Source organism: Microcebus murinus, chromosome 14, assembly GCF_040939455.1.
Source record: "Microcebus murinus isolate Inina chromosome 14, M.murinus_Inina_mat1.0, whole genome shotgun sequence".
In the NCBI taxonomy this organism is placed as follows: Eukaryota; Metazoa; Chordata; class Mammalia; order Primates; family Cheirogaleidae; genus Microcebus; species Microcebus murinus.
The window spans coordinates 36,615,681-36,641,862 of NC_134117.1; the positions used below are offsets into that span (position 1 = coordinate 36,615,681).

The window sequence follows — 26,182 nt, forward strand, 5'->3', positions numbered from 1 at the left end:
TCCTGAATGCCTGAAGAAGAGTTTATACTTACTCTTTGAGTTTTAAGCAAGAAGTGACAAGATGCCATTTCTGCTTTAGGAAGATCTCTTCTGCACTGTTTTGGATAGTGGACCGAAGGCCACAACAGTGGGTGCAGATCAAATCTCTCCTCCCTCAGCCCTCCCTGTGCCACTTGTCCCTGTTTTATTTTCTTGGATGTACTTGTCACCAGAGCACCAATGTGTGCTTTATGTATTTTCTTGCTAATTGTCTGCCTTTCCTAACTAGAATGTAAACTCACATGGGGCAGATACCACTCACTGTGGTATCTTCAGTACCAGTGTAGTACTTAGCAAGTAACAGGTGCCCAGCAAATATTTACTAACCAAACAAGTGAATAGGTCAGATTCTGAAGTCAAATAGTGTTGTTATTCTCCCCCAAAGATGTAATAATTGATTACAAAAGGAAAAAATGGTAATAATTTAGGGGGAAAATGGATAACATCCTAAACAAGGGATCAAGATTAACATCACCACTGTGTGACAGTAGGCATCTGGGTGTGATATGCTGGATGCAATGTTCTTATGTCACAGCTGGGCCAGGAATGTGTGATCTGAATCTAAATGTGAAGAAACAAATTGAAGTAGATATAATGTCCAAATTGGAGGATATGCTCTATAATAAAATAACTGGCATGTATTGTTTAAGAATATCAATTGCATGAAACATGAAAGCTGAAGAGCTATTTCAGTTTGAAGAAGACAGAACAGCTAAATGCAGCTTTCGGTGGACTGTTATAAAGGACATTGAGATAATCTATGATATCAGAATGGGCAAAGGCGAGGGACAACGAACAAGTGAGAGTACTTATATCTAATGTAGCTTCTCTGGATAGATTGTCAGGATTCACAAGCCATGTCATCTGCATGGCTTGGGCCATGCCTCAGAACACAGGGCAGCAGTTGAAAGATCTGTCAGGGCAAGAACCCTGCCATGGTATTGAAGAGACCTGGCTTCTAGTTGAGGGTCTGCCTCCAAAGCTGTGTGGCCGTGTTTTTTTTCTCAGAGGTTGTAGTTTTGAGATTCAGAGACTCTGTGGTTATTATATAACTTCAAATCTGAACAGCAGACTTGGTCTGAATGGTGTCACTACTAGGCAGAGGAACACCGTGGGATCTACTCAGGTTGCCTCTGAGAGGTGGGATTCAGGTTTCAAAAAAACCAATATGGGGGGAAAAAGTAAAGACAGTGACTGATGAGGTTCCTTGTACATTAGTACTGATGTTCTTACTTGTTGGTTTCTTCTTGGTGGTCAAATTACAGTGGAAACTTAGAGGAGGGGAAGAGAAGGAGAGAAATGCAAAAATACCCAAACATTCAGTTTTTGAAGAGAATGTATGTTTTTTCTGTTTTTTAGAGTGGTAAAGCAAAATACAAAAATTTATTTATATAGTCGAAAGGGTGTGAAATTTGTACTCAGGCAGAGAAAGATTTCTCAAACAGAGATAAGGATATAAAGATGTAAAAAGTTTATTTTCTCTAGAAAGAGAAAGAGGGGAGAGAGAGAAAGAGAAGGAAGGAAAATGGTACGGCAAGAAGGAAGGTGGAAAGGTATCAGCAGTTAGTTGAGGAAAAGCTCTGGCTTTTGAAAGGTAAAAATGGTTGTCTTTTTCTTTTTGTTACAGACTGATAACAGAAGCAGCTGTGAGATGTCAGGGAGTTGGCTTTCCTCTTTCTCTTTCTCCTGGAGATGGGTTTGTTCTGGGGATGTGGTTTTGGCAGGAACTGAGGCAGAGAGCTGGAGCAGGAAGCTTGCATCCTACTGTCCACTTAGGGCCCTTCAAGGCTGAGAAATAAACTCTTAGAGATAATGAGTTAGGCCGCATGTGTTTTAGTTCAACAAAACAAAGGGGGTAGTTGTCTTCTGAGTTTTTCTTCAAAGGGACAGTTATGTTTTGTGAGTTTATTTCCCTTTCTGTTTGATAGTTTATTTTCCTCTGTTAGATAGGTTATTAGTAAGGCCACCTTTCAGTAGGCATGTTTTATCATCAGTAGCATTTCAGCCCAGTTCCCTCTGTCTGGCCCCAGTAATCACTAAGACCCAGTGGTGACAGATACTCATAATGTGATCCTGAGCCTCCTTAGGATTGGTTAAAAAGGTCTTTGAAAATCAACTGAGATCCCTCATTAAATCTTGAACTACCAAAGAAAGATTTAAGATTACTTACTCATATACCTAATTACTGAAATTAGGGGGTAATTTTAAAGCATTTTAATAGAACAATGATTGAAACAGAGTTTCTTGAACTAATAAACCTAGTAAACTAATGCCATTATCAGAGTATCCTGATGTTTTGAATCACTTCTCTGGGTGGGTGGAAGGAAATAACATGGGCGTATATCAGCGAAGATGGAAAGATGCAGACTGCCTAGGAACCTAAAGCCAGTAATGTGATTAAGGTTTTGGAGTGTTACTTTACATGAATATTTCTCAGTGGAGTGTATAAATAAAAGAGTGCGTCAAAATCTTAAGGAGTAATTTAAAATGCATTGTATTATTAATGGAACCCAAATCAGAATCCTTATTTAGAAATTAAAAATGTTAATGTAAAGTGCTTAGAAAAATGCCTAGTGCACACATACGTAAAGGATCTTAAAGTGTTTGATGATGAATTAGCACCCTTTGATTTAACTTTCATTTTAAAATCTATTTCCATTTATTTGATTTGTTTAAATGTCAAGGATGTGTACATCTCCTTTCACAATTGCTTCAGGTTCCCAAGTATTTTATATTTTACCATAATTTATTAGTAAATTTCTAGAAACAGAACTAACAGCAGCTAGTTGGTGGGAGTTTGGGTTAAATGATTTCTGAGACTTTCCTATAGGTTCTGTAGTTTAAATGAGGAGCCAGATAAAGATTCTAAGTAAAAGATAACCAGTCTTCAACAGATCAAGCTTGTTTTTAAAATACAGTATTTAAATGAATGCGAATTATGTGAGTTTATCCTAAGCCATATGTTTAAAAGATAGCCATTTGGCATTAGCTTTTTAATTAACTAACCAAGGGAAAATGGAAAAAACATTATTGTCTTACAATGTACTGTACTTTTTTGCTATAACTAGATTTAAGTATAATTTTAAATATGTGACAAATTATTGTTACAACTTTTCAAAGTGTGGAAAAAGGTGTAATTTTGTGCTGAGCCACCCCAGTTTAGTGTCATACCTTAGTATCCTGCCTACTCTGGAAAAGAATATTTATGTTTATATGTTTATATATAAGAAAAGCAGAAAGAAAAAAAAATAAATAAAAAATTTAATATAATATATATCTTCCACTGCTCACAAAGAAAAAAAAAAAAGGCATGTAAAAAATGCTGTCTTGGCTACAGTGACAAACCTTGAGCTTTGGGTAATACACGTATAACAAGTTCATCTTGTTAGAACAAGTTCATCTGAATAGATGAGTAAAGGATATGTAGATTTCAGTGCTAACTATGAGACCTTTTTGTGACTTACTTTTAGTGGCATTTCAGTAATAATGGAACCTTCATCCTTATCATCAGCTGTCTTTCTTTTAGAGCTTGTCAGGTGCCAAGGCACCATGCTAAGTGCTTCACACAATTTTGTTATTTAATTCTCCCAAGAAATTTAAGAAATGGGTGTATTTACAACTCCATTTCACAAATGAGGAAACTCAGGTTTAGGGAATGTACTTTACCTCAGAAGTAGCTGTTTCAGGTTGGAATGCAAGAAAAGCTTTTTTCTTTTCATTTTTTTAAAAAAACTCAGCTGCTTTATTAAAATTGCTACTCAGAAAATGAATGTTCAGCAGACTCACGAAAATCAGGTTTTCTAATATTTACTCTTAGCCAGCTGCATAGAAGGGACAAAAGTTTAATTCAAGTGGCCAGTTTTCAAATTAAAAAAATAAAGAATTGTCATTAGGATGACTACTATAAAAAACCAAAAACAAACCGGAAAATAACAAGTGTTGTCAAGATGTGGAGAAATTGGAACCCTTGGGCACTATGGGTGGGAAGGCAAAATAGTGCAGCTGCTATGGAAAAACAGTACGATGGTTCCTCAGAAAGTTAAAAATAGAACCACCATATGATTCATCAATCCTACTTCTGGGTATATACCCAAAAGAAAGCAAGGTCTTGATGAAATATTTGCACACCCAAGTTCATAGCAGTATTATTCATGATAGCCAAGAGGTGGAAGTAACTCAGATATCCATGGATGGATGAATGGATAAGCAAAATAGGATATGTACATATAGTGGAATATAATTCAGCCTTTAAAAAGGAAGGGCATTCTGACACTTGCTACAACATGGATGAACTTGAAGACATTATGCTAAGTTAAGTAAGCCAAATCATAAAAAGACAGATACTGTAGAGTCCACTAATACGAGGTACCTAGAGTTGCCATTCATAGAGACAGAAAGTAGAATGGTGGTTTCCATGGGCTGGAGGGAGGCTCAGGAGGGAGTTTAATAGATATAGAGTTTCTGTTTGAGTTGATGAAAAAGTTCTGGAGACAGGTGGTAGTGATGGTATACAACATCAGGCACGTACTTAATGCCATAGAACTGTGTACTTAAAAACAGTAAGGTGTTACATTTTGTGTTTTATGTATATTTTACCAAGATTAAAAATACTAATTGACACACAAAAAAAGGATTGAAGTGATTGACTGTAAACTCCTCTTCTTTCTGAAGACAAAAGGGATTTTTATCTAGTCACATTTCACACATTAAGTTATTGCAACCCACTGAAACAAGGTTATTCAAAAAGCAAGGGTGGTGGGCAATCATTGATACCTTGAGTTTTATTTCCTTAATTCTTGTCTTGCTTGAAGTCTTTGTTCTCTTTATCCTGACCAATTCAAAACAATTGGCCTTTTCTTAGAAACTGAAGAGCTGAGGGTGCTATGAGTATACTTTCACTCTGAGTGTTTTAGCAGCAGCTTTCTCAGCCTGAAAGGAAAAGCAAAATACAGAAATAACTTGGGGCTCACATTGATAGGCAAACAGATATTTCCAAAGTGAAACCTGTAACTGAAAGTCATGCATTTCAGGTAAGCACAGAATTATATGGCAGGTGGATGAATCGTCTGGTCTGAAGTGGTTAACTGAAAGATCTAGAATTTGACTAAAACCCACTTAACCAGTGAGGCTCTGTTGTTTCATAATCTAGCTTTAACTATTACGAGTTGTATGGATTGTAATACTTGAAAAGATGGGTCCTGGCATTTCTAGTTAGCTGACAGCTGTTTGAGTTGTCACTGTGCAAGGTACTACCTGTGTAGTGGTGAATGGAGCTCACTCTCTACTACAGAATCATCGTTATTAGGCAACTTCCTATGTGTAAGTGCGAAAAGATTATTGGGAACATCCAGCTAAGCTATTGTGGAGGACAGTAATATGGATAGAACCAGAGTTCTCCTAGTTAATAATTGTTAAAGTAGGACTTAGAGAAGTTTGCATGGAGCATTCTGGACTTCATTCTAATGACAGTGGGAGCTGTTGTTACTTTTCAGTAGCGGAGGGGAGTGGATGTAACCAGGAAGATTTTGTCCTCCCCCCACCTTTTACAGTCACTTTTACTAATCTGTGGAAGCTAGAATGCAATTAGGGAGACTAAATAGGAGACTGCTGTAGGTTTGTGCCTAAAGATGATGGTAATAGTTGACGTGTAGAGGGCTACCCATGTGCCAAAAGCCTTATCCTCACTGCAGCTCTGTGAGTTATAGGTGGGTGGCATTACTGGCACCATTTTGCAGGTGAGGTCATCCAGGATCGATCAGAGAGACTAAACAGTTTGCCTAGGGTCACACAGCTCATGCTAAATGGATCCTGGTTGGTAGCCAGGCCTAGGTGCTTGTAGGGAGAAGCTGTTTGAAGTTTTTCTCTGCTCCACAACCCTGGAAACTGTCTTATTCTGGGATATTTCTCAGTGATCATCTCAGTGCTGTATGTTTGTTTTCAGTTTTCTGTGGAGGAGAGTGAAGTTAGTTTCTAAGCCATTTTTTTGGAACCAGAAGTCTTCCAGGAGCTGTTTTTATTCTCCCAAAGCCATGTGATCACCTGCTCTGTGGTGTAAGAAGGCCGAGGGGCTCATGGCCTTTATCTGGCATGTGAGAGTCATGGGGCAGCTCTGGCTGTGTCTGTTCCTTCTTGGAATAGATGACGGCTGCTGTCTGTTATCAACTGGGCTGGCCTGAGTTTTGTTGAGGAATGGGCCACGTGGGGGCATTTACTAGTGCTGAGCCTCCTTGCTTTTCTGGGTAGTGTTTGGTGGTGGTAGTGGGGTGGTGGTGGCAGAATGCACAGTATGATTCTGTTTAGTGAGTAAGTTGTATGCTGATATTTATTGATGTGAACAGGTTCATACAGTCCCCTAGGCATTTGGCTGGAGGGCAAAGAACCAGCCTTCAAGCAGCAGAGAGCTTTTTGCGATGTTTACTTTATGCAAAACAGTGTGCTTGGCACTGCTACCTGCTTGATGATAAAGGCAGCAAGACATTTAGAGCCGTTAAAGAATTATTTATGCCAGAATACAAAAACAGACTTTTCAAATGGTTTGTAGGCTTGTTTCCTGCAGGTGACTGTGCAAAGCGTGTGCTTCATCCACTAAATTTAGGGAAGGTGGTTGTTGGTTTTGCAGAGAAGTGAGGAACTGTAATACCTGCCTGAATTGATCATGATTATCATTTAATAAATTGGATTCTGGAAAAGGAAAACTGACAGGTGGGGAGAACCTGTTCTTTTATTTTAAAAATTAAGTTATTTTTTTTTTTAATTAAAAAATGAAACACATGCACATGGCTTTAAAAAGTTCTCTAAGCAACATAGAAGGATTTTTAGAAGGTAAAACCTCCCTTTCATCCTAGTTGTTTCTTGCCATCTCTGGAGATAGTTTCAATTTTCTTATGTATTCTTCCATATATGTTATATGCAGATAGAAACATACTCTGTGTGTAATATGCACACTATTCCAAATGTTTCTCTTTTCATTTTATAATTCTTCTTGGAGATGAGTCCAGTCAGCCCATAGAAATCTGTTTTACTTGTTTTAATAGCATAATTTCAGTGTATGAAATGACCAGAATTTATTTAACCAGCTCTCTATTGAGACCTTAAAGCTTTTATAAACATTATTGAGAAGCATATCCTTATATTTGTTATTTCACACGTGGCTCAGTATATCTGTAGAATAAACTTCTGTGTCAAATTATATGTACACTTAAAATCTCAAGAGGCTTACTGCTGAGCTTTGTAAAGCTAGATTTTGAACATCTATTGTGTGAAGGATAGTTATCTTATAACATTTAGCTTATGGTTTCCATCCCACTTGCATTTGTGAAAAAGTACATATTAAATATATCACATTCTATTTTAAACATTTTCTCCTAAAATTAAGGTATTTCAGCCAAATTTTACTTCAGGGAGGTATAACTTAACCTTAAGCTCCTCTTCCTTGATAGATACAGCTCAGTCCTGATTCTGATCCCTTAGTACCCCATTAAAATTCAGAAGCTGCAGGCTGTGATGAGCGTGGGGCATTCATTTTGCTGGATGAACTTAGTTTTCACCATCTTTCCAAAGTTTAAACCTAATGGGAGGTGTGAGGCTATTTAAAGAGATCAATACTGAGTTTTGTTGTTGTTGTTTACTTAGATGTTTCAGCACTTAACATTGAGTTTAGATCCTGGGGTTTGCCATTTAATCCTCTAGGCTTTAAATTAGATTGTGGAACATACCTAGAGACCTCTGTGTAGCCTGTGCCTAATTAGTCAATGCGATTAGTATGTCTTTTTTTTTTTTAAATACCAGTTTGCAGATTTGTTTTGAAAGACAGTTTGCTAAAATGTCAATTAATATCACTAATGAATAAGTCATACTCCTTTTTACTAACTGTTCTTGTCAAGGGTGATCTGAGGTGGGTGTAGTTACTGAGCTTTTGAATGTGTGTATATAGGTCCCATAATGTGGTCTTGAGAGCCCATGGGGTGGGAGCACCCATTGAGCGCCTATTAATAGTTAGGCCTGGACTGCTATTAATAATAGCTAACAGGTATTGAGACCCTACTCATCAAGTCCCTGAAATGTTTTTGCCTCAGTTTTATGGATGGGGAAATAAGAGAAGCAAAGCTGAACCCATGGTCACTAAGTAGTAGGTGGTAGAGCAAAGATTTGCTCCAAGCCCATATCATGTCATTACACTGTAGTCTCCAGGAGAACTCTTTGAGGTTGGTAATGTTATTTCCATTTTACCTTTGAGGAACTTGAGGCTTAGAAATAAATAACTTAATTATAGGTCATTAAAGGTCACACAGGTAATGAGAAACCTTGTGTCTGAAATCTGGATTCTTCATTGGTACTCACAGGTGTTATTTAAGGCAGGACCTCATTTGCGGGCTTGTTCCACACATTTCAGGACATTTAGCTTCCCTGGACCCCACCCACTAAGTGCTAGTAGGGACCCCAATGACTGTGCCATTTAGAAATGCTCCCACGTGGTTGTAATGCCTTCTACTAGGTGTCATATTTACATTTCTTAATTTCAAAGCTTATCTCTTACCATTATTCTACATCACCTCCCGTGGCAATTTTTTAATCAACAGTAATCAAACTTGACTCTTGCTCATAATTTGGAATAGTTAGAATAATTGGAATAATTGTAAATGCAAATCATTTTAATACAGAATCACAGATGAGAGATAGCGTCTTGCATGACTCCCTGTTTCATAGATTTAAATACACACTCCTCTCTCTATCTCCTCCTACCTCCTTCTCTCTCCCCCCACCCCTCCTCCTCTTCTATTTCTCTCCCTCCCTTCATCTTTCCAAGGCTCAGAGATGACAAAGACCTTCTCAAAGTAAAAAAAAACGAATTGGTAGCTGACTGGACTCAACCCATATCTCTGAACTTGATCCTGGGGCCTCTTCTTCGCATTACCGGTTTGCTTCAGGCAAATGTATTTGACTGAGCCATGTTTATTTTTTAATGAGTGATTTTGACCTTTCAAAGGGAGATATTTGGAGGGTTGATGTAATTGAGTTGAAACAGCACACCATGGAGCTACAGAACAAGTCTATAGCTATTTGTGGCTATTTCAAATATGGTCTTTCCCTTAAGCAATTGTATAATGCTGACAAAACTGGGTGCTTACATGAGACTTGCCACTTTCACCCTAGCAGGTGTTTTTGAATCAGGCTCCCCCAGAATTTAAGTATATTTAAGAGGCAGGTTTAATAATCTCATATGTACTGAAGGTTCCCTTGGAGGGAAAGAATTTTTGGTGAGTGAAAAATGTTATCATTTGAGAACATCCACTTGTTTCAGAGAATTTGTTGAATGTCTCTGTTGTGTGGAAGACACAATTGTAAATTCTGTGGATGGATCAGGTATAGATTTTGCCTGTTGTTTATGGTGCTGATGGTTTCCATACCTATCTCTCTGTATCTTCAATGAAAGATACTTTTTAAAAAAAAAAATCACCCCATATATCCACTTAAGTAATTACACAATTGTCACGCCCACACCATAGGGACAAGGTTAGAGATCAGTTTTTGCAAACATATCCCCTCTTTGCCTCACACTGTTGGCCTCATTTGTTTAATAGTGTGTCTGTAGAATATGAAATTTTTTTTGTGAAACAGATTTCATGAAGAAGTTGATTCATCATGCAGGGAAGCTCACTAAATGAATATATCTTTCGGAAAAGTGTCTTTAATCTCATGGAGTTGCTTGGGCCTGAAATTTGGATCATAATAAATCAGTTAAGCCATAGAGCTTGAAGAAACCATGACAAATGAAGAAATGTCTCCTGATGAATGATGTGAGAGAACTGGCAGGTTTGGAAGAAACTTCAAATGCCCTGATACAAATTGGGAGGTGTTGAAGGATGTGCATTTCTTACTGGGGGTAAAAGAAATTAATTGAAGCTGTTGACATAGACCTTTCATTAGTGATTCAAAAATCTTATAGGTTGTTTTGAAATCACCCAAGTCAAAATAATAGAAAAATAATTTTTTCCTTGTCCTCCCTATTCTTACATTGACAGTGGGTATGTTACTTGGGAAAAGTTTATTTGAATTATTAATTTAATTCGTAGAGACTCCTAGGCTGATTGACAACCATTTCATGTTTCTTTTATGTTCCTGGGAGATAGACCACTGATTACAAAAATCTGATATTAGAGAATTTCTTTAAAAAATAAACAGAACAGATTTAGGGCATCTCCTGGAATTATTCATTCTAATTTATATACACAATTTATATACACATCTGAACCCATGGCTATAGTGTATTATAATAATCAATGTTTTTTTGTTTTTTTTTTTTGAGACAGAGTCTCACTTTGTTGCCCAGGCTAGAGTGAGTGCCATGGCGTCAGCCTAGCTCACAGCAACCTCAAACTCCTGGGCTCAAGCTATCCTGCTGCCTCAGCCTCCCGAGTAGCTGGGACTACAGGCATGTGCCACCATGCTCGGCTAATTTTTTCTATATATATTAGTTGGCCAATTAATTTCTTTCTATTTATAGTAGAGACGGGGTCTCGCTCTTGCTCAGGCTGGTTTCGAACTCCTGACCTCAAGCAATCCGGCCGCCTCGGCCTCCCAGAGAGCTAGGATTACAGGCGTGAGCCACCGCACCCGGCCTGATAATCAATGTTTTTAATGATGACTTTGACTCATGAAGACCATGTGAAATTGGGTTCTGGGGTTATTGTTTTAAAAATCAGGCCGGGTGCGGTGGCTCACGCCTGTAATCCTAACACTCTGGGAGGCCAAGACGGGTGGATTGCTCAAGGTCAGGAGTTCAAGACCAGCCTCAGCAAGAGTGATATCCCGTCTCTACTAAAAATAGAAAGAAATTAATTGGCCAACTAAAAATATATAGAAAAATTTAGCCGGGCATGGTGGTATATGCCTGTAGTCCCAGCTACTCTGGAGGCTAAGGCCAAGAGGATTACTTGAGCCCAGGAGTTTGAGGTTGCTGTGAGCTGGGCTGATGCCACGGCACTCTAGCCCGGGCAACAGAGGGAGACTCTGTCTCAAAGTAAAAAAAAAAAAAAAAAAAAAAAAAAAATCAAGAAATATCTTAAAAGTTTATTTAAGGAAATAAGAAAATGTTTAGCCAACATTTGGTGAAAACAACTTGTAAAATAATGTTCATATATATCCTCAATTTGGTAAAACCCAACTGTTTTTAAAAATTTTATAGTGAACCTTAGTGACTCTTATAAGAAAACAAAAACCACCCCAACTTTCCACAAAACAATAAATCAGCCATCTCTCCAAAAAAGGAGATACAAATATAGAAGAATATTTCACAGTTTAATAGCCTGGAAATATGTCCATATGTTGTGACATGAAAAGGATTATGAAGCAGTATAAATAGTCCTGAGATTATAAAATGAATGAATTTATAAAATAAGAAATATATAAAAAGTATAAGATGTAAAAAATAAAAAGCATACAAAATATGCAAAAAATGCAAAAGGGATATAAAAATTATACAGAAAGCAAGCATTTATTTAGCGCTATATGCCACATACTAATCTTGGTGCTTAAGATACACATCAGTGAATCAAAGAGATCCTCCCCTGGTGGTGTGCTAAAAAAGCCAGTAAAAAATATTTCAAAATGGTATTTATTTTCTAAATATACTTAAAGAACATCTATTACTTTTGCAAACAGGAGGTAAGAAATAAAAGTGTAATGGAGTTCAGAAAGATTTTCACTTACTAAAAGAGAAACTAAAAAATTCAGCCCAGAAAGTTATAGAATTTTCTGTTTCCTAGACATTTATGTCTACAATATATTGTTTGATAACCACCCTATTTGAGGATTGTTTTTTAGCACAGACCTCCTAAGGGACACAAACCTTGTAGCCCATAGTTGTTACTGCTTTAAACATGCAGATGTATGGCATCAGGGCAGTAAGGTGTGGATGAATGATTCTTGGGTGCCTCAGATTAAACTTGCTAGTGAGGCCCTCTTTGTCTCTGCATATGGCTGGTTTGGATGGACACTTATCTTTTGCCTGAGGAATACACACAATGAAGGGAACCCAAGAGCCAAGCTAAGTGAATCAGATTTTAATAGGACATTAATTTTCAAGGTGTACCCCTTGGAGTTCTGAGAAGCAACAGATGGTGTATTACTTACTGGAGTTTCACAGTGCTCACTAGCATATTAAAGAGTGTGAAGCTGGGCGAGGGCTCACGCCTGTAATCCTAGCACTCTGGGAGGCCAAGGTGGGTGGATTGCTCAAGGTCAGGAGTTCAAAACCAGCCTGAACAAGAGTGAGACCCCGTCTCTACTAAAAACAGAAAGAAATTAATTGGCCAACTAAAAATATATATAGAAAAAATTAGCCAGGCATGGTGGCGCATGCTTGTAGTCCCAGCTACTTGGAAGGCTGAGGCAGAAGGATTGCTTGAGCCCAGGAGTTTGAGATTGCTGTGAGCTAGGCTGACGCCAGGGTACTCTAGCCCGGGCAACAGAGTGAGGCTCTGTCTCCAAAAAAAAGACTGTGAGAAATTCTGGAGCAAAAAAACAATGTTGATTGCAACCAAAGAAAGGTTTGTTTGTTTGTTTAAGAAATGGGGTCTCTGTTGTCCAGGCTGGAGTACAGTGGTGTGATCATAGCTTACTGCAGCCTCCAGCTCTTGGGCTCAAGCAGACCTCCAGCCTCAGCCTCCCAAGTAGCTGGGACCATAGGCATGCACCATCACACCTGGTTAATTTTTAAAATTTTTTGTAGAGATAGGGTCTTGTTATGTTGCCCAGGCTGGTCTTTAAATCCTGGCCTCAAATTATCCTGCTGCTATGCCTCCCGAAGTTCAGGGATTATAGGCATGAGCCACTGCACCCAGCCCCAAAGAAAGGTTTATTAATGGAATTTGACTGTCCTCTAGATACTATCACTGAAAGGAGAGCATGGAAAGTGACCAGGAAGAGAAGGGGACCTTATTGATCAAGGTGGTTCCTGTACAGGTATGGGAGTAACATGAAATCTTTAGTTCCCCAAACCTAAGTACAGTATGTGGTTGCAACAGGGGCAGCTTTAGTTTTACATTTGTGTGAAGCTTGAAACAGTTTTCTGATTGAATAGATTGTTGTAGCTTTGAAAAATTGTGTTTAAATCACATTTTTGTAAGTTACAAAAATAAATCCCTGTTTTAAATCTCAGTAGGAAACTTGTTACTTGCAAGAATCTTTGTGATTTCTGCAGTGTACGTCCTTTGTGTAAATGTATTTTTATGCATCTGGTTTACTTATATCAAGAAACTCCTCTGTTGATTTTCAGTTGCTGGATTTTCTTATAACATTTAGAAAAATGAATGATACAGTTAACCTCCTACTCACTGTTTCTGTAAAGAAGAATCATTTGACTCTATTTTGTTCTTATTGTCTGTGGTATTTCCTTATAAGAAGTCTTATCAAGGGATAGGTAGAGAATCCTAAACCCCTATTTTAGGGAGTTTAAAGGTTCAGAGGATTAAAAAATTTTGCTTACAAATATGTGCCGTGCTTTGCTAATTTAGATATCTAGCTATTTAGCTCAGAAAGCTAAGGACAAGGCAATCAGATTGAGAATAAGATTGTTTTGTTTCTTAATAAATGGAATTTCTTCACTTTCTGGTTTATGTGTTGCAGCTGTCTTCATTGCATGGATCTAACTGTGTTTTTGGATATGTTTTTAACACATGTACACTCATACCGTCTTCTACATGCATTTACTTGGATTATATTTATATTGTATCCATTAAGAAGCAGATGTGTGATATACATCTATGCAGTTGAAATTCAAGGCTGTACTTCAGTTGTTGCCCACTGGGAACACATAAGAGATGGGAAATGTAACTTGCTTTTCTGGCGAAATTGCTATGATGTCATTGCCATTTCTTTATTACCACTTGTATCACTCTGAATTGTAAGGATCTGGCTTCCAAATAACATGGACCAGTTATTCATAGCTTGGTGGGGTTTATATTTATCACTTGCTGTAAATGATAGTATACACTCTTCTAGGTGTTATAGTGGAGTGATTTTTTAAAAAAGAGACCATTGTTGTTAAAGAATAATTTTCAAAAGTTAAAAATATTCTCAATGCAGATATAAAATTAACAAACATCAAAGATTTGCTCAACTCAGTTAATGAGGCAACTAAAGGGGAATTTGAAAAACTGAAAGAAAAAAACAGGAATGCTAAACTAAATTTATCAATAGGTAACAAAGTTGGTTAATATCTCTAAAGAAATAAAATGTAATGTTTGGGGTTATTTTTTCTTCTAGGCAGAAGTCAATTGTATCTCTACAGGATAAAATTATTTACATTGCTATGGGCATGAATTATTTGGAATTACTGCCAGTGAAATAGAAAGTCAGTCAAAAGTGCATAGCCCTAATGACTCAGATAATCTGAAAAGACACTGAGAACTGTCTTTTGGCCATTTCCAAGTCTTGCTTAGTTTTTCCTGATATCATTTAAAGAATACATTTGGAGCAGTTTTATTCATTGAATGCTTACAATTTTAAATGTGGATATAAATGCTCTTTTACTTTATATTAAAACCTGAATAACAAGAATATTTGGATTTCCGATGCCTTATTTTGTTATCATGCCCTTCCCTCCCCAAAGTGGAGTATTGAAAATATTATGGTTAAGATTGTAGCATAATTTCAGATCTAAATATTTCCCATAATGACTAATAGAATAGTACTCTGAGTTTCTTAGTTTCTTTAAACTAAGGGAGAAGCAAAGTATTGAGTATAACTGTATATTTTAAATGAAAAATAGAATGATTAAACAGTATGAAAAATTCTAATATTTTACGTACATATAATTAAAATGGGGTAGCCTGACTCATTTAAAGGACTTTTATAGGAAAATTTGTGAGTTCTAATTATGAATTTAATAGGATGAGAATTCATCATGTGATAGCCCAGCTAGTAGAGAATTTTTCCCCACTGCCCAAACTGCCCACAAAGAGTACCCTTTGTTGGAGACTGCCTATATGTACTGAGATTGTAAACCATAGAAGAGAACTTAGAGACCATCTCATAAATTGACCTCATTTTATAGGTAAGAAACCAGAGTCAAGAGGAGAGAAGTTAAATCTTCATTTCTTTAAAAACTTGACCCCAGATTTCTTACTAGGTGATATAAACTGTTTTCTCCAGTTTATCTGAAAGAAGGTGGTTTTATCCTAACTAAAACATGTCAACAGTAGATCTTCACATAAAAATTTAACTTAGGCTGCTATCATGAGCAACCTGTTTTTTGGTTGTGAAAGCCAGGTCATTCTCGTTCAAGGAAAGGTGTAGGAGTCAGGATGTTGAGCTACTGAGAATCCCAGGTTAAGAACTGGCTCCGATCTAGTTCTTGCTTTCTATGGCAGACTTGGCCCATGACAATTGCCCTGACCCTAAGTGTTCCTCTTGACCTTTCACTCTCATCTCTAACTGGCACTTTCCTTTAGAGTTTCTTGATTTCAATTCTTGAGGCAGAGAATCTGGTTGGCTGACCCCATAATTTTAGCTAGCAAGTAAACCCAAGTCCTAGGCTTCTAGCCAGCTTATGAATGGCTCTTCTTGAGTCAGATGTTACTTCTGGTCTAATTGACTAAGGCTGTGTGCATGTGTTAGGTGATACAGAAGATTGCAGTTGAAAGGCAGCTGGGCTTGAGAATGTGGCAGAGTCCCTCAGAAATAGGAGGGAGTGAACAGACACCCTGAAATATGTCTACTACAAATCCACTTTGAGTAAATTAGTTGATTCTCTGTTAAAAATATTTCCTAATCTGCCTTGGAATTGAGTTTTGTATTTTAGTTTGTTTCTATATTGGAGTAGTAAACTTGAGGTTTCTTATTTTTCATATTCTTGTTAGCTAAATTATGCCTGTCTTAGGAACACAAAAGACAGGTTTTGAGACTTGCAAAGTTTATTATGATAGCTTGCTTTGACGATTCATGCTGAATTTTCTTTTGAAGCCATAGTGTTACTTCAAAGTATTTTAAAAGGAAAGGAAATTAGAAAGTTCTCATTGTTCTGAATTCCTTTAATTTCCAATAAATATTTATTCTTTTCCATATATAAAAAGAATCCAGGTTCAAAAGGCAATCATTTAGATTAGTTTTTAAAATATTTATTAAATCGCTAGACTATATACTTTATATTTGGGGATATAACCTATGCTTATGGGACTTTCTGACCAGTTAGAGAGATAATGTTACTGTTTCAAACAGAGGCTACTTGGTCTTCTGTAGATTAGACATAGCGTAGAGCAGTGGTCCCCAACCTTTTTGGTACCAGGGACAGATTTCATGGAAGACAATTTTTCCACAGGAATGTGTGTGTGTGAGGGGCGAAGGTTTGGGGATGATTCAAGTGCATTACATTTATTGTGCTGTCAGACCTCTTTGCTAATGATAAATGTATTTGCAGCTGCTCCCCAGCACTAGCATCACCGCCTCAGCTCCACCTCAGATCATCAGGCATTAGATTCTTACAAGGAGAGGGCACCCTAGATCCATTGCATGAGCAGTTTACAGTAGGGTTCCTGCTTCTATGAGAATCTAATGCCAATGCTGATATGACAGGACGCGGAGCTTATGTAGTGATGTGAGTGATGGGGAGTGGCTGTAAATACAGATGAAGCTTTACTCGCTTGCTCACTGCTCACCTGCTTTGAGGCCCAGTTCCTAACAGGCCAGGGACCCGTACTGGTCCTGGGCCCAGAGGTGGGGACCACAGGCAAAGAGAACTATTTTTTTTAAAGGATTCACAGTTTTGGCCAGGCATGGTGGCTCACACCTATAATCCTAGCACTCTGGGAGGCCAAGGCAGGAGGATTGCTCAGGGTCAGGAGTTCGAGACCAGCGTGAGCAAGAGCGAGACCCTGTCTCTACTAAAAATAGAAAGAAATTATTTGGCCAACTAGAAATGTATAGAAAAAATTAGCTAAGCATGGTGGCGCATGCCTGTAGTCCCAGCTACTTGGGAGGCTGAGGCAGGAGGATTGCTTGAGTTCAGGGGTTTGAGGTTGCTGTGAGCGAGGCTGACGCCATGGCACTTTAGCCTGGGCAACAGAGTGAGACTCTGTATCAAAAAAAAAAAAAAAAATTAAAAGATAGAAATAAATTAGCTGGACAACTAAAAATATATAGAAAAAATCAGCCAGGCATGGTGGCGCATGCCTGTAGTCCCAGCTACTCCATAGGCTGAGACAGGAGGATCACTTGAGCCCAGGAGTTTGAGATTGCTGTGAGCTAGGCTAACACCAGGGCACTCTAGCCTGGGCAAGAGAGTGAGACTCTGTCTCAAAAAAAAAAAAAAAAAAAAAGATTCACAGTTTTTAATATCCTATTTTGGTTTAAAAAGTTTTGATAGTGGAATAAGGCTATGTAAAGATGGTTTTAATGGAAAGTACATTGTATTCAAATACAATGTGGAGGTAATTCCCTAATTCCCAGTCCACAAGTTTTTGGAACATATTTCCATTATTCTTTCTAAGCCAGGTGATGAGCATGGGTTAACAGTGTGAGGAGCAGGATAGGGGAAGGACATTATAGGGAACTGCAGGAGGAAACACCTAGCAGTGAATACATCTTTTGAGAGTGGGTGGCAATCTAGTCTTAAAAATAATGACTAATGTAGAGAAAATGGAACCCTTGTGCATTGTTGGTAGGAATGTAAAGGAGGTTCCTCAGAAAACTAAAAATATACAATCCAGTAATCCTACTTCTGGGAATATATCCAAAGGTATTGAATCAGTATGCGGAAGAGATATCTGTACTCCCATGTTCATTGCAGCAGTATTCACAATAGCCAAGATATGGAAACAGCCTAGATATCCATCATCAGATGAATGGATAAAGAAAATGTGGCATATGCACACTATGGGATACAATTCAGCCTTAAAAAGGAGGGGTGAGGGAAATCGTGTCATTTGTGACAACATGGATGAACCTAGAGGACATTATGCTATGTGAAGTAAGCCAGATATAGCAAGACAAATACTACATGATCTCATATATGGGGACTCTAAAAAAGTTGAACTCATACAAGTAGAGAGTAGAATGAAGGTTACCAGAGGCTGGAGTGGTTAAGGGGCAGAGGGGATTGGAGGGATGTTGGTCAAAGGATACGTATTTATAATTAGGAATAAATTCAAGAGATCTAATCTAAGAAATGGTGACTATAGTTAAAAAAAAAAAAGCATTATATATTTCAAAATTGCCAAAAGAGTAGATTTTTAAATGTTTTCACGATAAAAAATAAGTATGTGAGATCATGAATTTGTTAATTAGCCTGATTTATTTATTCCACATTGTAAACATATCAAAAATCACATTGTACCCAATAAATACATACAATTATCATTTTTCAATTAAAAATAAGATTCAATTTAAATAAATGATTAACTGTGGGAAAGTAGAGGGGATCTTGATGGTGAACTGAGAACCTTGATTTGATGATTGGTAACAGAGAAATATGACAGGATTTCCTGGGCGCTTACCAGTCCTGTCCTAGGTCCTGAGAGTATCTGTGCTTAGTTAACACGTGGCGAAGATTATTTTGGCACATCTATGTGTAGGGATTTATAAACAATCAAAACTGCTCTCATTAAACCGGAGACAGGGCATTATTGATGTGGCCCTTGATAACAAGACCTGCAATGTTAGAAAGTTATTTCTTCAGTTTGTGAACTTCTCAGTAAAAGTTCCAGGAAGCTTAGACGCTGCTGGACAGCCTGTAAATGGTAAAATTGGGGTTGAGATTTGTATGTGGGGAGGCGGCCATAATTTGAAGATTTAGATTGAATAAAAACAATTCTTTGTTTGAAAGACCTTTCTTTGGATCCCATACGCCCTAATTCTCTTCAGTGTTTGCCAGTCTCACAGGCTTATTTCAAGGATTCAAATGAGCTATATAAAATGCCCAGGAATTGTGTCTGGCTCCTGAGGGGAAGTGGTTGTGTTTTATTGAAGTTTACCCCAGTGGTATCACTCTGTGATAGAAATGTAAATACCGGTTTGTGTGTTTTTCTTTCTCCTTGGGAAACTGTGAGCTCCTTCAGGGAAGCCAGTCTTTCATCTCTATATAATCCCACCTTGACGCTCAATAAATACTTGTTGAATGAAGGGATGAAGTACCTTTTGGTCAGCACTAAGCGAAGGCACTTAGGCACTGTTTGTGCTAAGGAGAGAAGGAGAAAGGAGCCTTTGTTTGCTTTGAGGCCAGTCTCAAAATAGAGTCCTGGCCTTTATCAGTTTTGCTTTCTTCCCATTAATTTATTTTACCATTTCCTAGAGTATAGTTGCTTTCACCCTTTCACCCTTTTATCATCTTTTGGAATGACTGTCTCCTTAAGAATATAGTTCTCTGAAATTTTTTATCCCCCATTAAATCTTCTTCAGCTCCCACATTTTAATATATAAAGTGTAAGTCTGTCCTTTGCTTCTAGGTACACCCGTTCTTCTAAACTCCTCTATTCAAATGTGTTTTATAGGAAAAGAAAAGCCGGTTTGAGAGGCAGGTTGGGAAGTTGCTAAACTCCCAGGGTAGTTAAGAGATGATTTTTTATGTTTTGTGTTTTCTTTGACACCTCAGCCAAGCAGCTCAGAGAAAAGAGCCCCATGATTTACCTGAGAGAATCTGATTGGCTGTAAGTTGAGACAAGTTTTGAGGAGGGGCTGGGACAAGACATTCAGTTTATTCTCTGCATTATTTTTTTAGACTAGAAAAAAGTAAGAATGCAGTGTGAGGCTTAGGGAAGGGAGATGAAGGCTTTCCTTGAGTGCAGTGGAAGGTCCTTCTCCCTTGTGAAGAGAGCTGGCACCAGCTGCAGGCAGGAGGAAGCTTGTGGGGGACTCCAGTAGGACACTGGCAGTGTGCAGCCACCAAAACTAGAGACCTTGCAACAGTGGTCAGGTCCTTTGTAAGAGACAGTAAAGGTTCTACTCCAAGCAAAGGTAAGGAAGAAAAGGTTCAGTTAAGCTGTATTTATTGAGTTAGACATTAAAGGAAGAAAACCCAACTTTGTATAAAAGAAGATAATGCTAACTTTGTACTTTGGATTTTGTGTTCAGCTAAACCAAGCTTTACTATGCATAACATGCTGTTTATGAGTAAGAATGAGAAAGTTTCCAGTGTTTTTTACTATTCTAATAAAGTGCAGTTTTAATAGAAAAATATAATTACATTGATCGTATGCTGTTACTGGTCTCTCTGCATTATTCATCTCTAATTATATACCATCTTCGCCCTGAGAAGAAACAATTGAACTCTAATAATAGGGTTTGGGACAGGGCTGTCAAAAACGAAGAATTCCTGCTGCAATTTCCATGTCATGTGTCCATAGTGGACAATGGCACTGTCCATTGTTGATTTTGGCACTGTCTGCCAGCATTGCTTCTGGGCAGCTACTGCCTGTCAGTCAGATTGGCCCCCAAGATAAAACCACTGTCCTCCCTGGTTTAAAAGGAAGTAATAAGCTTTGAAAGGGCTGGTCCTACAAAAGTACACTTGTAAAGTGGGGGATTGCCAATGCCTTGCAAAAATTTTGTGAACTTTAATCTTTTCTTTCCACAACCTTTGTTCTTATGCCAATTCCTTTTTACCCTACTCTAGTGTGTTTTTCTTGGGAGGAAGTCTCTAGTAGAAAACAAATAGGGGTTTGAATATTGCTATACCTGAATTATTGGGAATAGGGAAAGGGTAACTTATTCTGCCCTCTCTGCTGCTAGTATTCTTGGGAATGTCATTGGGTTAATGTCTGCAAAGATTCTTGCCTTCTTTTACTCAGTCTTGATTAAAAGTTTAGAGCCACGGCCTTTTAAGTATAATGTGGGTAACTTTTTCCACAGATGCTTTACTGTGTATGGTATGCTTATGCATAGTTAACTTGCTTAGTCATACAGTCCCAGAAAGAACTTCTTGCACTGTATCTTCATGTCATGTGTCCACTGCAAAATCAAGCCTGCAGCTTTTACTGTGCATCCCCTGTGCGAGATCTCATATGAAGAAAATCACCATGGTGCTCTCAGAGGCTTTAGCAGTTATCTAAGAGTCTATCCAGACCTATTTTTGTTTTCTATCCTCAAGCCACTCACTAACAACACACTTCTTCCATCTCCCAGGAGGGAGATGGAATATCCTTTACTCAGGACAATATCAAAAGCAATTTGGAACTGGAAAACAGTGAAAGGATAATGAAATGATTTGGTATTGAAAAGCAGATTTGGGTATGTTCATCATTAAGCCAGAACTGTTATTTCAACACGGTACCCTAAAGGTATGCCTCTGATTAAGTTGGGGATTCTAATACTTTTACCTGCCCCCAAATGCACACATACTAGGTTATTGAAGGACTCAGTGTATAGGTATTTCATGATGTCTGACAGTCATATTATTGTTATTGAGGAATGATTTTGTATTGACCAGTGAGGATGCAGGAAGATCTTTTGAGCTACATGTCTTTGGTACATCACATATTGTCTTAAAAAGTAGGTATTTTATTTCTTCTCTCTCAAGTGGAAGAATGGAAAGTTCCCTTTTTGAACTGTGTTCCCATTTTGACCTGTGCTTTTTGAAAGCACTTATAGAAATTGAATGTTTGTGCAGGTGTGGCATTTGGAGGTGGCACTATCACAGCTTCCTCAATATTTCTATGGTGGTAATTTGCCTTTCTGCATCTGTGACCATCTCTAAGACACAGAGATTTCTCCCATTTCAGTGGGAAAGTATACAGTGTGATAAAACCAGTTAACATGTCAGAAAATTATACCTTGTGAAGTGTTGTAAGGATTTCTTTTGAAACTTCTCATTTGAGGTACAGAATGATAAGTGGGCCTACTTTACCAATGACAAAGCTATTCAACTTTTTGGTAATTCAGAAGATTTTGTGGGTCCTGAATAACTTGATTCTTTTCCTTTAAATGATTTACGGGCAAGGACAATACAGCATATTCTGTATCTAGTTACATGGTTTCATGCCTGTGATCATCTCTTTTTTTGTTGATGACGTCTTTAGCCCTGCACACAAGCTGTAAAGAGGAGTAGCTTTGCTTTACCTACCAACTGTACTTTAGACACCTTACTGCTGATTTGAGACTCAGTATTGTTATCTGTTGACTGGAGATGGCAAAACCAACTTCAAAGGAACTGGAAGATCGAGTGAGAATGATGTGTTAGTAACTTAGTCTAGCTTCTAGCACATATCAGCTTGGTTATTATTTTTATTTTATAGATGTCTTTGTACCTGTGGAAAGGAGGCCAGCCTCTCTTCCCTCTTCCCCTCCCCCTCTTCCTCTGCTTCTGCTCCTCCTCCCATCTTACTTTCAATAATATACTCATCTAGACAATAGAAAGGCACTTTCCCTTCTATTTCTATCATTAAAAAGCTTCTCTGTCCTATAGTCTCTGGAGAACTTGAAGGTTGACCTCAACCAACCAACCAACCAACCAACCAACCAACCAACCAACCAACCAACCAACCAACCTCTCTTTCTTAGACACGTTAACATCTTCCTGAAATAATACCACCTTGCACTCAGCCACTACTTGCTCCTCTCTCCTTAAAGCATTTTATGTTGGTCCAGATACAGGGATTCTTAGACTCCCAGACAGATGCCTGAATAATAACACCTTGCCCAGTAGGCAAAACTAATGTGTGCTCTTTGAAGTCAGGGCAGTGATAGCCTTTTGGGAGAGTGGTGTTCGCTTTAGGAAAATATATTAAGCTGCTAAGGATTTCTGAGCTTATTAATTTTTTTAAAAGATATCTTTTCCTTTTTTTATGGGGTACCCTAATTTCACATGTATATTTTACTTAGGGTAACATTTCATCTTTAGTTGAGAAAGTCTTTCATGAAATGAAATGAGGAAGCATTTTAAAGCCTTTAGGGCGATGTGGGTTAAAGTCTATTTATAAGCTCTTTGATCATACACTTATATATGTGGTCTGTGGTTGTTCTGCTTAGCTTACTTATTGATTGCATTTTCATTGAACATTTAAACATGTTCCTACCCCTTTTTACCCCCGGGGTAGTAATTCTCACGGTTTGAAAAATGTGCTTTCTTGCTTCTTTATCTTTTTCTGTATAGCCAATTAGCAGTTATTTACCTGAATGGGGAGGAGATAATTTATAAAAATACATCATTTTAAAACTCATACCATTAGATGTACTTGGTGTGCCGTTTTTTATTGGCATTGGATTTACATGCTTGCTTCTGCTTGGCTTTGCCTAATATAAGCTTACTCTGAATACCATGATAGAAATTAGCTGGGAATTGGGAAAAGAACATTTCCCCCCTCTATGGACAGATAAGAAGTGAATAATAGTTTCCTTGGATTTTAGTTGTTACTTATAAATAGTTCATTACATGAAGAATGTGCTTTAATTTACTTATTATTTTCTCCTAGATTGGAAGGAAGACTGATGAAGAAAAGTAACAGCATGATTCAGGTAAATGGATTTTTAATTTCTTTATGTACCTTTTATGCTTAGTTTCTATTTTCTGTGTTTTCCCAATGAGAAGATCTAAACAAATAATTCTTTTGTGGCCAATTTGAATATATAAGGAATATTTTGAGAATATAGATGAAATAGTCAAATATGTATTTATGCCGTTTAATTAATTTAGTTACATAGTATATTGAACAATTATGTATTTATACAAAACAATATTATAAGTAATATAACTAATGCTTTTTTTCTACCCCAGAATAATTTTCTTCCAACTCTTTACATACATGTTTGACATCAGTGTCTTCATTATTTGAGTCACATTTTTGAAGTATTCAATACAATTTTCCACAGCATATTATCATTTTAGTTATTTGCAGTACAGCACTTTTAGAATTCATGTATGGTGCCGTAATTGAAAATTTTATTCCAAGCTACAAGTAACCATTTGCGTAATGTTAGGACATTTGCTATTTTCATTCTTTCTGTGTGGATGAACACTGAAGATCTTCATTGTATAATAGTTTGTAGAATTGCTTTGTTAAATCAAGCAACTTAACTACCTGCCTTCCTCCCGCTCTCCCTCTTTTTTTCTCTCCTTCATCCGTTTATTTATTTTTGAGGTGATTGTATTTATATTGTTTAATAATTCCAATAGTACTACAGTGGCCATTCTTTGTTCTTTTTATATTCTTATTGCCACTTTGACTAAAGATAGTCCTTTTTAACTCATTTAGTTGTGTTTTCTGGTATTCACCTACCTATTTCTAAACACCAGACTGTATGTTTTAAGTGCCATTTATTGATTACTTTTAAAATTTTAGACTTCGATTGATTTCCTTACTGATTTCGTGCTGAGGATTTGTTTCTCATAGACTACCTTTTACTCTTAGTACACGCCTACTTTTCCTGTGTCTCCATTTTCTTGATGCAATCATGCTACAGTCTGTGTTTAAATAAAAATGTTTCCTTTACTGTGACTATTTTGTTTGCGGCTGAGCTCTGTGATATAAGTTGAGATGTCTCAGGCCATTTTGTTTCCCACTTGGTTGTGAACTGTTTTATGACTCTGGAAAATGTTTGATGCTTTAACCCCAGAATTCTGAAATTTCATATTGGCACATTTTTCCTATGGTTTTTTTATAGTCATGCTACTCTCGGCCTAGAAACTCATGTCCTTCAATCTGGGAAGGACATGTACTTTCTTGTACTATTTTTTTGATAATTTTCTTTTCCCCCTTTTCTCTGTTTTCTACTAATCTGTTAGTTGAGTATTTGGACCTGCTGGTTTGATCCTCTAAATTTCTTACATGTCTTTTTCTTAGCTATTTTCCATCTCTCTGTGGTTTTGCTTTATGTTCTAAGAGGTTTTCTTAGTATCTGTTGGATTTTTAATTTCTGCTAACATGTTTGTAATTTTGAATTTAATCTTTTGTGGTCTTTGAATATTTCCTTTTTAAAAATAGGATCCTGTTTTTGTTTCACAGATGCAATTTTTTCCTATTTCCTTTGAAAATATGAATTGAATTATTTTGCTGTTTTCTTCTGCTCTTTGCAGATTTTCCTGTGTGTTGCCCCTTTTTACCTGCTTGTTTTGATTCCTGATTTTAATGTTAGAGGCTTATCTCAAATGAATGGTGAGGATTTAGTTGTTTGTTCATGTTTAATTGTGAAACAATAAAAAATAGACCAGAAATTTGTTTCCTTGAAAGCTTCACTCCATGGTTTTTGAACAGGGACCTGAACACTTCAGTGGGTGACTCTCATGCATCAGATTTTGCAGATCTTCTTTCTTGGACCTTTCAGTTTTCCAAAAAGAATGCTTTGTTTACTTTTTGTGGGGAGTAAGTCTGCCTATGAGGATTTGAGGGAGCCACACAGGGGAAGGGAACCAGAGGTCTTAGCATCAAAGCCTGTGAATGCTTAAATCCTAATGCCTCTTTTCAGCCGTATCTGGTGTTTGATTCAGTAGGGGTGATTTGTTTGGCTTTACCAGGTTGGAGTTCTAACTGCCTTTTCTTTCTTCCTTTCCCTACAACAGCACAAATTTATTATCTTACAGTTCTGTAGATCAGAAGTCTGATGCAGGTTTCACTGGGCTTAAATCAAGGCATCCACAGGCTGTGCTCCTTTCTGGAGGCTCTAGGGGAGTATCCATTTCCCTGCTTTCCCTCACTTCTAGAAGCTGGCTGCATTCCTTGGCTCCCAGCCCTCTTCCGTCTTTAAAGTCAGCTATGGAGGGTCAGATATTTCTCACATTGCGTCACTCTGATCTCCTCCTCTGTCCACCTCTTCCACTTTTAAGGACCCTTGTGATTACATTGGGCCCACCCAGATAATCCAGGATAAGCTTCTTTTTTTAAAATTGTGGTAAAAAATACATAAAATGTACCATCTTAACCATTTTTTTAAGTGTATAGTAGTGTTAACTATGTGTATATGGTTGTACAAAAGATCTCTAGAACTTTTTCATCTTGCAGAACTGAAACTCTATACCCACTGAACAACAACTACCCCTTTCTTCCTCTCCCCAGCCCCATTAGCAACCACCTAGAAACCACCCTGTTTCTGTTAGTTTGACTATGTTAGATACTTCCTATACATAGAATTATGTAGTATTTATCTTTTTGTGACTGGCTTGTTTCCTGTAGCCTAATGTCCTCAAGGTTCATCCATGTTGTAGCATATGATAGGATTTCCT

General features: G+C 37.6%; 1 protein-coding gene across 7 annotated transcripts in view; it reads left to right on the forward strand.

Annotated features, from left to right (window-relative positions):
- Window positions 1-26,182, forward strand: part of SGMS1 (sphingomyelin synthase 1) — a 285,202-nt gene that overhangs the window by 117,249 nt on the left and 141,771 nt on the right. For all 7 annotated transcript variants that reach the window (XM_012762881.3, XM_012762877.2, XM_012762875.2 and 4 more), the window contains one exon: window positions 23,439-23,481. The gene's annotated coding sequence lies outside the window, so the exon portion shown is untranslated. The remainder of the gene's footprint in view (window positions 1-23,438; window positions 23,482-26,182) is intronic.